This window comes from Tachypleus tridentatus, chromosome 8 (genome assembly GCF_004210375.1).
Source record: "Tachypleus tridentatus isolate NWPU-2018 chromosome 8, ASM421037v1, whole genome shotgun sequence".
Classification (NCBI taxonomy): Eukaryota; Metazoa; Arthropoda; class Merostomata; order Xiphosura; family Limulidae; genus Tachypleus; species Tachypleus tridentatus.
Window position 1 is genome coordinate 97,028,866 of NC_134832.1, and position 12,345 is coordinate 97,041,210.

The 12,345-nt window shown below is 35.2% G+C and overlaps 1 protein-coding gene across 2 annotated transcripts in view; it reads right to left on the bottom strand.

Moving 5' to 3' along the window:
- The window catches only part of LOC143223004 (uncharacterized), a 59,308-nt gene extending 57,088 nt beyond the window's left edge, over positions 1-2,220 (bottom strand). The window contains exon 1 of one of the 2 annotated variants that reach the window (XM_076450343.1): positions 2,084-2,220. The gene's annotated coding sequence lies outside the window, so the exon portion shown is untranslated. Of the gene's footprint in view, positions 1-1,748; positions 1,867-2,083 lie in introns of those variants that run through there. The other variant, XM_076450344.1, reaches the window with a different exon arrangement.
- Between the last annotated feature and the right edge of the window lie 10,125 nt (positions 2,221-12,345).

Genomic DNA, 12,345 nt, shown 5'->3' on the forward strand with positions numbered 1-12,345 from the left:
TTGTATGAGACTAGGTTTATTGAAAATTACATAAATCCTGATATCTTTGCCTTAACTTGCAGATATATAGACAATTTAATTTGTATAATTAATCTAGATATAAATAATTTTATTAAAGCTTTTTATCCAGTACAATTAGAAATTGAAAATGTAGAAGCACATTATTTAGATGTGGAAATTAAATAACTGATAATGATAGCAATCTAAATATTTTTGTTAAAAGAAAATATTTTGCTTTTCCAATATACAGCTTGCTTAATGGAAATATGATGAAGCTAGAACAAAACATTTGACCATGACAATTGAACTTGAACAGGTTGGAGTCCACCATGACATTTTAATATCTACACATTACAATTCTGAATCTACCATGCAAAAAAGAACTTCCCACAATACCAATTTACAGCATTTATTTATACAATTGAGCTCAGTATATACAAATGTCATAAATATAATCTACTTTTGACATGAAAACAAAGAATCAGCTGCAAGTCATACATTAATATAATTAGTATTGGTTATTACTATATTAACATCAGAAATTTTATGAAATTTATAAGTAAGATAAGCATAATTAGTAAAATTAACTGACATGTGTAGAGCATTGTGAATTTTCAATATAGATACAAGTCAACTGAAGAATCCTGACACTGAAAACATTCAAGCCATTGAAACATGCTTTTGTTCCAAGTAGTAATTCCTATAGAACTTTAGGATGTATTTACAAATATACTATTTACAATAAAAAAAAAAAAAGCAATTTTTTTCTCTACATATACATCACAAACTAGGCCTTAGACAGTTAATAGCATGTATACAGTTCTAACTTCTCAACTAGAAAAGAATACTAAATTGCTGGTAAAAGTTAAAAGGCAGGCAACTGTAATTCCAGGGATGGATGACAGGCTAAGATATTTAACTTACAGTTGAAAACTATTTCCTTTTGGAAAAAAAAAGTGTGAAAGGTGATTTTATTGAAGTAGGTTATTCGGGAATAAATATGACAAAGTAACTAATATTTGCTTGCCATATTCTAAAAATAACAGTTTTTGCAAACCAAACAAAAAAGGCTTAGCTTCATTAAAATAGTTTAATTTTTCTATCACTAATGCCATTAGAAACTAGTAGTAACAGGATGACTGTCTTTAGTTTTCAATGGCAGAATTGCACATGTACTGGACCTAGAAGTAAAAATACCAAATGATTCTTTGCTGTTCATATGTCCTATTGCTAAATTTACATTGTCAGGTATAAAAATGTGCAATATTGCCACTAATCCCATTATTAATAGTAGTCTTTCGATTTATACCAACGATTACTCACAGTGAAAATGTTGATACTCGAAAATAAACCATGTTCAATATATATGGGTATTTTCTGAAATATTGAGAAAACACCTTCTATACCTTAAGTTGCAACAATCTTGAAGGAATACATAGTCGACATTTTGAAATCTAAAATGATGATGTGCTAGAATGGGAATTTACGTAACTTATACTGCTAACATCAAATGCACATGAAAATCTGAGTTCAACTATATATGCAAAAACGGCTCGTAACAGTTACCTCTTTCTTTGTGAACCTGACGATGACCGAAGAAGGTCAAAACGTTGTTCGCTCTTCCACGTAAAATATTTTCTCAACCCAAACGAGCCGTTTTTGCATATATATTTCTCTACAAGTGGGTTTTCTCGACATCACTGAGTTCAACTGCTAGATCTCAAACTCAAAATAAACAATGTGCTTACCGCTTTTAATTACTACAAATAATGACCACGAGCATACATAACTGATCTAACACCCTTTATGCTATGGTTCTTGTAGTTTTCTTTGATTACCATTTACTGTTCTAGTAATTTGCCCTTTCAATAACAGTTTCAAAGTATAAACACTTTATGAGCATGAATATAAACTATGAACAACATCATGTCGTAATGAATGTTTTTTTCTTACATTAATACTACGATTACTAAAAATTGAATATACATTAAAGTGTATGAGATAAGAAATTTTACTTTTATTCTTTATAGATTATCGTTTAATTTAACCATGTATTTTTAGTTATAGTAAAACACTAACTCACTTTTTGATTCTACGTAGAGCACGTTGGGTTTGTATTATAAAACTTACACAAGCTCTCCCTACCGGTGCCGTAAAGATATTAATATTCGATAAAATTTTCCAGATTAATAGCTACTCACATGAGACTTAACCTGATGGTCTAACCTCTAAATGAAAAACCTTCCTTGCTCTCAAAAAGATGTTATTTCACACTATGTCACGGGTGGAGAAAGTAATTTTGAATAAATCAGGCAAATCAGTATAATGTGTAAAGTACGTTTTGGCAAATTCGCACGCAAAACATGCTAGTGCTGGGATGTGTCTGAAAACATGTCTTCAGATAAATTTTGAGAAATAGGAACAGACAAGCCCGGATTAAGGTATGGGCTTACCGGGCTGAAGCTCAGGTCCTCACACTAATTAAGAAGCCTTAAGCTATGATTACAAATGTATTGCACGTAGTGATTCTGTCTCGAGGGAGCCTTTATAAATTGAAAAGCTTAGGGCCAATAAAACTGTTAATCCGTCCTGGGGTGGAGATCGAGTGTTGCACTAATTTTATTATAATTTATTGAAAGTATTAGTCATTCGAAATCACTTTTATAATTCACAAAAATAGGTGTTCATTGGCACTTATACTCACCATGGCTATAAGCAAGCACATGCACGTACACTTATCATTAGTTATTATACTGATTCATACAAACGACTATACTATTGTAAATCTATCTTTTTTTTTTATCTAGAAACAATTTCTGACGAGCAAGTTAAAGTTAAAAAACAACAACTTTTGTTCACTGTGACAAAGTGTTGATAAGACTTTGCGACGCGGGCGGCCTGCCTGATTATTATCTGCACGGCCTGCATCTGGTGCATATAGATATAATTAGAAATAAATGTTGCTCGATTTTGTTATTGATCTTGAAAAATGGTTTAATTTTGGAAATTTTTCTGATATTTTCCCATACCTTTTGATATTTATTGAAGTTTATAACAATTGTGCTTTTGTTGTATTATTTATTAATATTTGTACTTAGTCCTGGCCAAACAAAGGTTTACTAATTATTTTTTGTATATGATAAAATTTTGTATTTTTCATTTTTTTGTGGATTTCTGTTCTTATACTTTAATAACTGGTGTTCGTTTGATTTTTATTGTAACGGAGTTTTGTTTACAATTTTACAAACTTTCACAGGTCGAACAGAAGTTAAAGTTCTCAACTCGAAAACGTCGGATTCGAACTTTTACAAACAACACCAGTTAAACTTCAAATTGCTTGCTAAAAATATATTTTATGCGCAAGAAGTTAGGAAAAAAAACTATAAAGAGAAAACAAAACTCCGTAATTCATCACAATAGCTGCTTAATAATTCAGTAACCTATCCGATTAATTGTAATTCGTAACACTCAGAAGATCTGAGTTTTACTCTTTTATCCATAAGTGGGATTGATTGTTACAATATAGCTCGATCACAGCTGAAAGGCGAGAGTGTTAAGTAACGTAATTTGAACTCACAACCCATTTATTGCGAGTTGAATATCTTAAATGTCAGGTCTCCTCTCTTTCACCTTAGAAAATGGGGAAAATACTGAAAGTTTGTTAGTCTGATCGTGTGAAGACTCAGAGACGGCTCTGCTGTCAGGCGAACAAGGAAACCGCGTAGAGCCTCGCGCAAGATCGCTACGAAGGTAGAATGTTTTAGCCTGTTAAAATAACTACTTTCAGCCTTACTCAAGGCATTAACTCAAATTTTCCACTATTTTGCGTGTTGGACACTGAGCATTTCTACACTGTTATGCGGAGAAAGGGTGAAGATAAATATGACAATGGTATTAAATAGGCATCTTTCCCTTAAAAGATTGATGTATGTTTGTTTCACAAGGCTACTATACATCAAAGTGCTGATACAATAATGATCTATGCTAACTAGGCTTAAGCAATGAAATATTAGATATCTTATAAGTTAGTTTAAAAACATCACGTATGATGGACTGCTGCTTAACATAATGTAATTATGCTTTACCAAAAATCCTGATTTATATTGGATAATTTAAGTGCAGTAAGTCTTCTTATGTATATCTTTTACAAAATATGCACACTTTTAAAAACATTGTTTTAAAAAAAGTGGAATTCGGAAGTTAAACACTGAAGACTGAATTATTTTAACTCAAGTTCGTTTGTTTCTTGTCAGGAACAAAATTGTATAATCTGCTATTTGCACTGTACCATTGACCCTACGTTTTTGTCATTAACACTGGTTAAAATTTATAGCGTTGGAGTAAACCACAGATATAAATAAAACTAGACTGGCCAGAGTCACAATTCTTTATCATTGAAGGGCACGTGTTTATATGAACGCCATTGTTATGTGTTGGAGTTCGATAATGTAAGATGGCTGAGAGTGACAGTCGTGCGTTTAAGTCACCACTAGAAAGAACAAAGGGAACACAGTGTATGCCATTATTAACTGTTACACACATCGTAACCAAACGTCGATGACAGAGTGTGTTACATTCCAAAAGTAAGTAAAACATTTTTTCCCTACAATACATTTAGCTACAGTGAGCGACATTACTATGGATGTTGTGGAGACATCGAACTGGCGTTTATGTTTACATCTAGTTTCAAAGTATAGTTTTAAAGCGAGCCTTCTTTTTTCTTTTCATCTAAACAAATGGATATAACAGTTTGATAGTTTTTCTATTTGAAATGCTCACAAGATTATGTATTCATCAAATTCAAATAATTATCCAAGACATTTTAATGTCACCTGCTGTCCAGTAAAGCTATATAGAGACAACGTCAAACATACACTGCTTACAGATACAAATACTGTGTAAATTCACTTTTGTCAAGTTTTGGTACTATCATTGAGTGTCAAGGTAAAGTTTATTAAATATATTACTTAGCTTAATTCAGGAGAGAGGACATTTGGATTAATCTGTATGATTTAAGACAAGTCTAGTCTGATTGGTGGCGTTATGACTTATCTGGAAAACAATTCAAACATAGGCCCAGTAGTAATACTGTCAATGGGCTCATTCTCAGAATTACATGAGAGATTGGCCCGGCATGGTCAGGTGGTTAAGGCACTCGACTTGTAATCCCAGGGTCGCCGGTTCGAATCCACGTCGCACCAAACAACCCCGCCCTTTCAGCCGTGGGAGCGTTTTAAGGTTACGATCAATTCCACTATTCGTTGGTAAAAGAGTAGTGCAAGAGTTGGTGGTGGGTGGTAATGACTAGCTGCCTTCCCTTTAGTCTTACACTGCTAAAGTAGGGACGGCTAGAATAGATAGCCTTTGTGTAGCTTTGCGCGAAATTCAAGAAACAAATGAACTCTATACCCCACAAAATGAACTGGACAAATGAGTAGGTATTTTCATTCTTACACATATCAGTATTGAACCTAAACAATGAAGAAAGCACAATAACTGTTGTACTTCAAGCATCTGAGCCTGTTTACAGGACATTCATTCAAGAGTACATCAATGATAATAAATAAACAGTAAGTAAAAAGTGGCTAGAGAACAACATCATTAAACAGACGTTATTAATTATTTTTTACGTTACAGTTCTATTTCTCTACCGCTCAAGGGCAAGTCCTAAATTAAAACAGATCAATAAAAATAAAATAAACCAATTATTTGTACCCTAGCGATAGTCAGTAAATCTGTACACTGCGTTATGTTGTAATTAATTTTAAAATGATAATCACTTATTTTCGTTTGTAGTTTTTAATTTTAACTTTCTAGAATCATCCACATGATATTTTACTAGCAGAGTACTTGCATTTTTATACAACCTATAATATACATCAATTAGGTTTACTTTTAGTTGCTAACTTTAATATTAGAAATAGAGTATACATTTGTTTTAGGGTGAAGAAAAATAAAAGAAGTGAACTCACTTTTTATAATTCATTTTTACGTTTGTACGTTGTTGATGAACTGCATTGTGAGATTTCTTAAATCATTCATTAAGTTTTAAACATGAAATGCCAACTTAAAAATTACAGCAGTACGAACACACCATTTACATAAAGCAAATGAAATTAAGTTAACAAAATTAGGATTTGTCGGCTTTATAAAATATTTGCATTTTTTCTAATGCTTGAGGTTCTCATCAGAAGATAAATTCAAAAATATTTTATATCGGACCGAACACCGCCTGTTATAAAGAGAATAGGATATGTTATATTTTATCAATTTTGAACATACAAGACATATGACAACCATTTTCGAAAAAGAATTGCGATGAAACATATTATATCAGGACTACGTCTTGACATTGTTTGCCATCGAAAATTGAGTGCTTTTGTGAAGTGTAACAAACAGTTCACTCTAACGCAAAATATTTATAATATCAAATTATAGAAGGCCTGGCATGACCAAGCGCATAAGGCGTGCAACTCGTAATTCGAGGGTCGCGGGTTCGCGCCCGCGTCGCGCCAAACATGCTCACCCTCCCAGCCGTGAGGCCGTTATAATGTGACGGTCAATCCCACTATTCGATGGTAAAAGAGTAGCCCAAGAGTTGGCGGTGGGTGGTGAAGAATAGCTCTTACGCTGCTAAACTAGGGACGGCTCGGTGCAGTGGGCTAACAACCCACTCACATAAATACTTGTTGAAGAATCCGCAAGCGATTGCGTCCCTATGTTCCTAGATGGAATCTAATGGTGATATCTAACTAATTAACAAATTATAAAAATGTGTTCCGATAGATAGGAAATTTAAAATTTCTAAGATTTAAATATTTCTTGTGTTTAATGATATTCGAAAACAAAGGAATACGGACTAACTTGGGGCGCCAGAACCATTCAGAAAGAGAACTGCAACAAGTCATGCACTGGGTACGGTAAATAAAATACAATGTCTTGTAATATAAAGGCAAATGGCAAAATACCACTTACTCGCCTTCAGCAACAGTAAGCAACATAACCAAAAACAATCTCTTTCTGGAAAGGTGACACAAATATATCCTTCAGTTTTCTGGAACGCGAAACGATTATTCATGCTGTTTTATACAAAGACTTAATGGCAAGTCACAGGGAATAAAGCCTATGGATTTTCATGAGATGTGACATAAAATAGACTGTACAAAACATTAATGGAAGAGTAATCAGTGATGTCGAGAAAACCCACTTGTAGAGAAATATATATTCAAAAACGGCTCGTTTGGGTTGAGAAAATATTTTACATAGAAGAGCGAACAACGTTTCGACCTTCTTCGGTCATCTTCAGGTTCACAAAGAAAGAAAGAGGTAGCTGACCACATGTTTGGAAAAAGTTGTGTAACTGAGTGTCGGTGTTAGATGTTTGAATATATAATTTTATTTATTTTATTATATTAATATAGGTATAAAGGCATTCCTTTATATTGGTTTATTTTGAATTTAAGTTGTTGTATAAGTAAGACTTCTTTAATTTTGCGTTTGTTTAACACTCAAATACTAAATAAAGAAACAAATATAAACAAACGCAAAATTAAAGAAGTCTCGTTTTTATAAGCTGAGAAGAGAAACAGATATATTTCTTATCGAGAAATATAGAGCCGATCCACTTCTGTCGGATCCAACCTGGTTGTCAAAGTTGTCATTTTTGTTTGACATCACATCCCACATGAATGAATTGAACTTGAAACTTCAGGGAAGAGTAACCTTGTCTGTGATCTCAAAAGAATCATGAAAGGATTTCGGAGAAAGCTGTCGTTGTTTGAAGCACATTTGGAAGGAAGAAACCACTCTCATTTTCAGTGTTTCAATGTGTTTCATGCTGGAATCACAGAAGATGTCAATCTGGAGCTTCAGAAAAAAATTATTGGTGATTTAAATAAGCATTTTTAGAGATATTTTGGATCTCGACAGAATCGAAAGTGACATTTTCCTTTTCGGAATCCTTTTGATTGCGTCATTGATGACGTGCCAGTGGAACTTCAGCTGGAGGTCATCGATTTGCAAGGAAATGACTTGTTGAAAGCAAAACACAGAGAGGAGCAACTTATTGAATTTTACAGCTGCACACCTGAAGATGATTTTCCACAGCTGAAGCAGTTCGCATCTGGTATGGCATCAGTGTTCGGAACAACTTATGTTCTGTGAACAAGCATTTTCAAAAATGAAGTTTGTGAAGTCGGTACATCGATCAAGGTTGACTGATGAACATTTGAAAGCAATTCTAATGATTGGATGCAGCAATTCAAAACCGAACATTGAAAATATTTTGAAAGCCAAATGCCAATTTCATAAATCTCACTAACTTTTTTTGCGGCTTAGTGAAATTCACAAATGTACTCACTATGTGCGATGTGACAATTGTTTTTGCTTATGTCACTTTCTTTGATAATCTTTTGGTAAATAAAAATGTTGGTTGTATTTCTGTTTGTTTTTATTATATGTGTGTATTGCATGCTACTCACACATGGCTAATGTGGCATCCTAAATTTAATGTCAAGTCTTTTACAGAGAGCTTTCGTTAAGCTTATGAGTATAGAACACAATGATGATGTGGCCCGCACTTCTTATTCCCTAAGTAATCTGGCCCCCTGTGAAAAAATTTGGTAACTCCTGTTATAGAGTACTAGCACAGACTCGTGAAACATTTGCAGTTAAATTAATATTTTTATTATGTTACGTATTATAATTTATCTCGAACGAGTCTCCGATTTGTTTTGTTATATACTACGATTTGAAATAGCCGGGAATTTTAATTCAGAAATTAATTAAAGGTTGATAAGCATTAAAGTAAGGATATTTGCCAACAATAATGATACGCACAGTTTCCTTTCTTAAAACAAATACATTTTAATATAGAAACAATAATATAATTTATAATAACGGTTATTAGAAATAGTTGTTTCAAATAATGATTTATATACAAAAAATTTACAAACAAACAATCTTCAATATTCCATCTGCTCTGGAACTGAATATTTAATTGAGAGGTCCAGGTCCATGACGAGCGAATTAATTCTGAGTTGATATTGTCACACTTCGTTTAAGCTACTTAGCTTTATTTTGTTGGCTAGCCTAACGCTACTTAAAAGCTGACTTTTTAGCGACGAAAATTGTTTGTTTTTTGAATTTCGCACAGAGCTACACGAAGGTTATTTGCACTAGCCGTCCCTATTTAGCAGTGTAAGACTAGAGGGAAAGCAGCTAGTCATCACCACCCACAACCAACTATTGGGCTACTAATTTATCAACGTATAATGCGATTGACCGTCACTTATAACGTCTACATGGCTGAAAGGGCGAGCATATTTGATGTGAGAGACGAAGATTCTTAATGTTTTTGTAGAAACGCTAACGTCTGAAGTTAATCCTCTGAAGTTAAACGGTTTGTAATGTTCCAAGTCTGTAAACGTTCCTGATCAGATGTCTGTAGGTTTCCAATTAATAAGTGTTCATCAGAGTTATAGCTTTCGAGGTATATAGTACACCGACGGTAGCGAACCAACAATATCTTAATTTATAAACTTTAAAACGAAGTTCTGGATAGTTCAATTGGCAACAATACTGGCAATCACTAGTATTTTACATACATCATACAAACTTAAAAAACGTGCGAAATTTCCGCAATGCACATTTAACAATGTTAATTATATACATTTTAAATATATTAAACTGGAACAAACATAAATCGTAAAATAAGTGGGTGATAAAGCAGAAGTGGCAGATGCTCGAGAAAACTTTTACCAAGGGTATTGGTGACACTCTGGTCATCAGCAACATCCTAGTCATCAGAGAGCAAGATCGAAAGGAGGGCAGAAGTATGCTGCTTACTGACCTTTCAAATCTTATATCATATGACTTTGGAAGTGGTCGTAGAAGAGATGCTAGTTGTGAACTTAATCCAACATTCCTTCCAGTTTGGACATCTTGCCTACTGAACATGTGGAAAGTGACGCAGTTTGAATGTGTTGGATACCTAAAAGGTATCCCAGGACCGTTTTTGAGCCTTCCATGTCGTGTGGCAGGCAGGATTCCTCCATAGACGAGAATTCTATGGAAAACGTGTCACAGTTTTAGAAATGAATTGAGTGGCTACTTGTACAATGCAATCAGTCACTGCTGTCACGTAGTCGTTTATCAATGGGTTACAGACGATGGCAGAATCAACTTCCAAGAGACCAGTGTAAGAGGGACAGTTGGCCTCGTCCAGCTTCCACCATGGCACGCAAGTTAGGTGGCATCTACTTCAGCCAATCTCCCTTAGAATGATTGGAAAATGATCACTGCCCCGTGGGTCACTGTCAACACTCCAAGAAAAGTAAGAGAAAAGTGAAAGCGAGCAGATAGCAAGATCAATAGCAGTAAAAGACTGACTAGGTATAGAAAATAGGCATAAGAACCAGTATTGAAGAGAGAAAGGTTATGATCTGAGAGCAAACGCTCTACAGAATGACTCTTTTCATCAATATCAGCACCTTTCCAGAGGGGATTATGTCCATTAAAATCCCCCAGGATTAAGAGGGGAGACATCGATAGTTCAATGAGATCATCAATGTCTGATTGATTATAGGAATCTCCAGGAGACAGGTAGAGAGAACAGACAGTGATGGTATGATCCAAGGAAACACAGATGGCCACGGCCTCCAGAGGTGTATGGAGTTGCAAACATAGAGCAGGCACATGCTGATCGACCAACAGTGCCACCCCACAATGCACTTGCCCATTACACAACCTGTCATTTCTGTACAAAGGAAACTGCCGAAAGACGATTCTATTGGCAGGTTTCAGAAATGTTTCATGTAAGGAAATACACACAGGATGGTAAGAATCAATCAGCATTTTGATGTCATTCAAATTAGAACGCAAACCTCGACAGTTCCACTGTATCAAACTGACCGTTATTACTTATGTGAAGGAGAACTGGGCAGAGAGCTCTTTTGTTTTAAATCAAGTCGTTTCTCTTTATTAGGCCTATCGACCCCATGGATTCTGCCCTGGGTTAAGTGGGCAGGTATTTTTCCATAGATGAGGATTCCGGTAACTAAAAGCATGAACGAATAATCGTTCTATATCTCGGGGTCGAAGAAGAAGATTGACCAAGGAAACGCCAGAAGCTAGAGCCAAAGGAAGTGAGTCTGGTGAGCCACTGGAAGGATTGGTGGGGATAGAAATAGGTGTTGATTCGTTAACTCTCTTAACCTCTGTCAGAGGCATGGTGAGATCTGTCTGCATTCCCACTGTAGCAGTGGAATGGAGTGCAGCAGCATACATTCAAGATAGCGTGATGGACAGTAACTTTCAAGCCTCGGGGTAAGAAATGTTGTAAACCATTTTCAAACGCTGTACTTCTTTTACTTCCACCCTCCTAGGGCAAGAAAGAAAGTAAGAGGGATGAGAGCCACTACAATTTTAAAAAATGGTGGTCCATTTCACACTCGTAGGCATCATGATTCTTGCTACTGCAACGAACACAAATAAAGGAATGATGACATGATGTATTTAAGTGACTGAACTGCTAGTATTGAAAACATCTAAGAGGGTTTGGAATATATGGTCGTACCTTGCAAATTAAATAACCTGCCTTGGTGGTGTCAAGTAGATGTGGTGATATACACGTCAAAATTAGGATATTGGTCGACAGCATAATTTCATCTTTGTGAATGGAAATACACCTCACTGCAGAAACGTCTTTGATGGAGAAACCAGTGGGGTTTCTGACTCGGGGATGTTCTTCAAATCTCTTTCAAGAATAACCCCTAGTGACGAATTGAAAGTAGCATGGAGAGTAACCACAATGGCCTCCATTGGAGTTCACTGTGTTTTAGAGTGGATGTCCTCAGAACGTATCTCTTTGACTAACTTAGGAGAGCCAGCAATCCCCTCTAGTCGCTTCTAAATAAAAAAAAAAGGAGACATTTGCCCTAAAGTATTGTCTGATAAAGAATGTAATATCAGAAAATGAGGTACAGCTGTTGAAGAAGTTAAAGATTGCTGTTCAGAATCTTTAAGAAGTAGTCGTTTACTTATGATTTGTTTTTTTATTATTTTATTTTTATTTGTGAGATCTATAATAAAAAAAATATTTCAGTGCTCACTGACCCCCTCCACCATGGAGCTCTACGAGGGGATGCACTATAATGCCAAACAAGAACACTGCAGTAATGCCAGGGTTTCGTGAGCACTAAACCCAAACACCAGCATCAGATGTAACGTCCACAATACCCATTGAGAACGTCCAACACTGGTACTCGTTTGACCCTAGCCCAAGTGGACTAGCTGATTGACCCTGGAAAGCCAACCTAAGGCTGCTCGTCTGCAGGAATTCAAGTT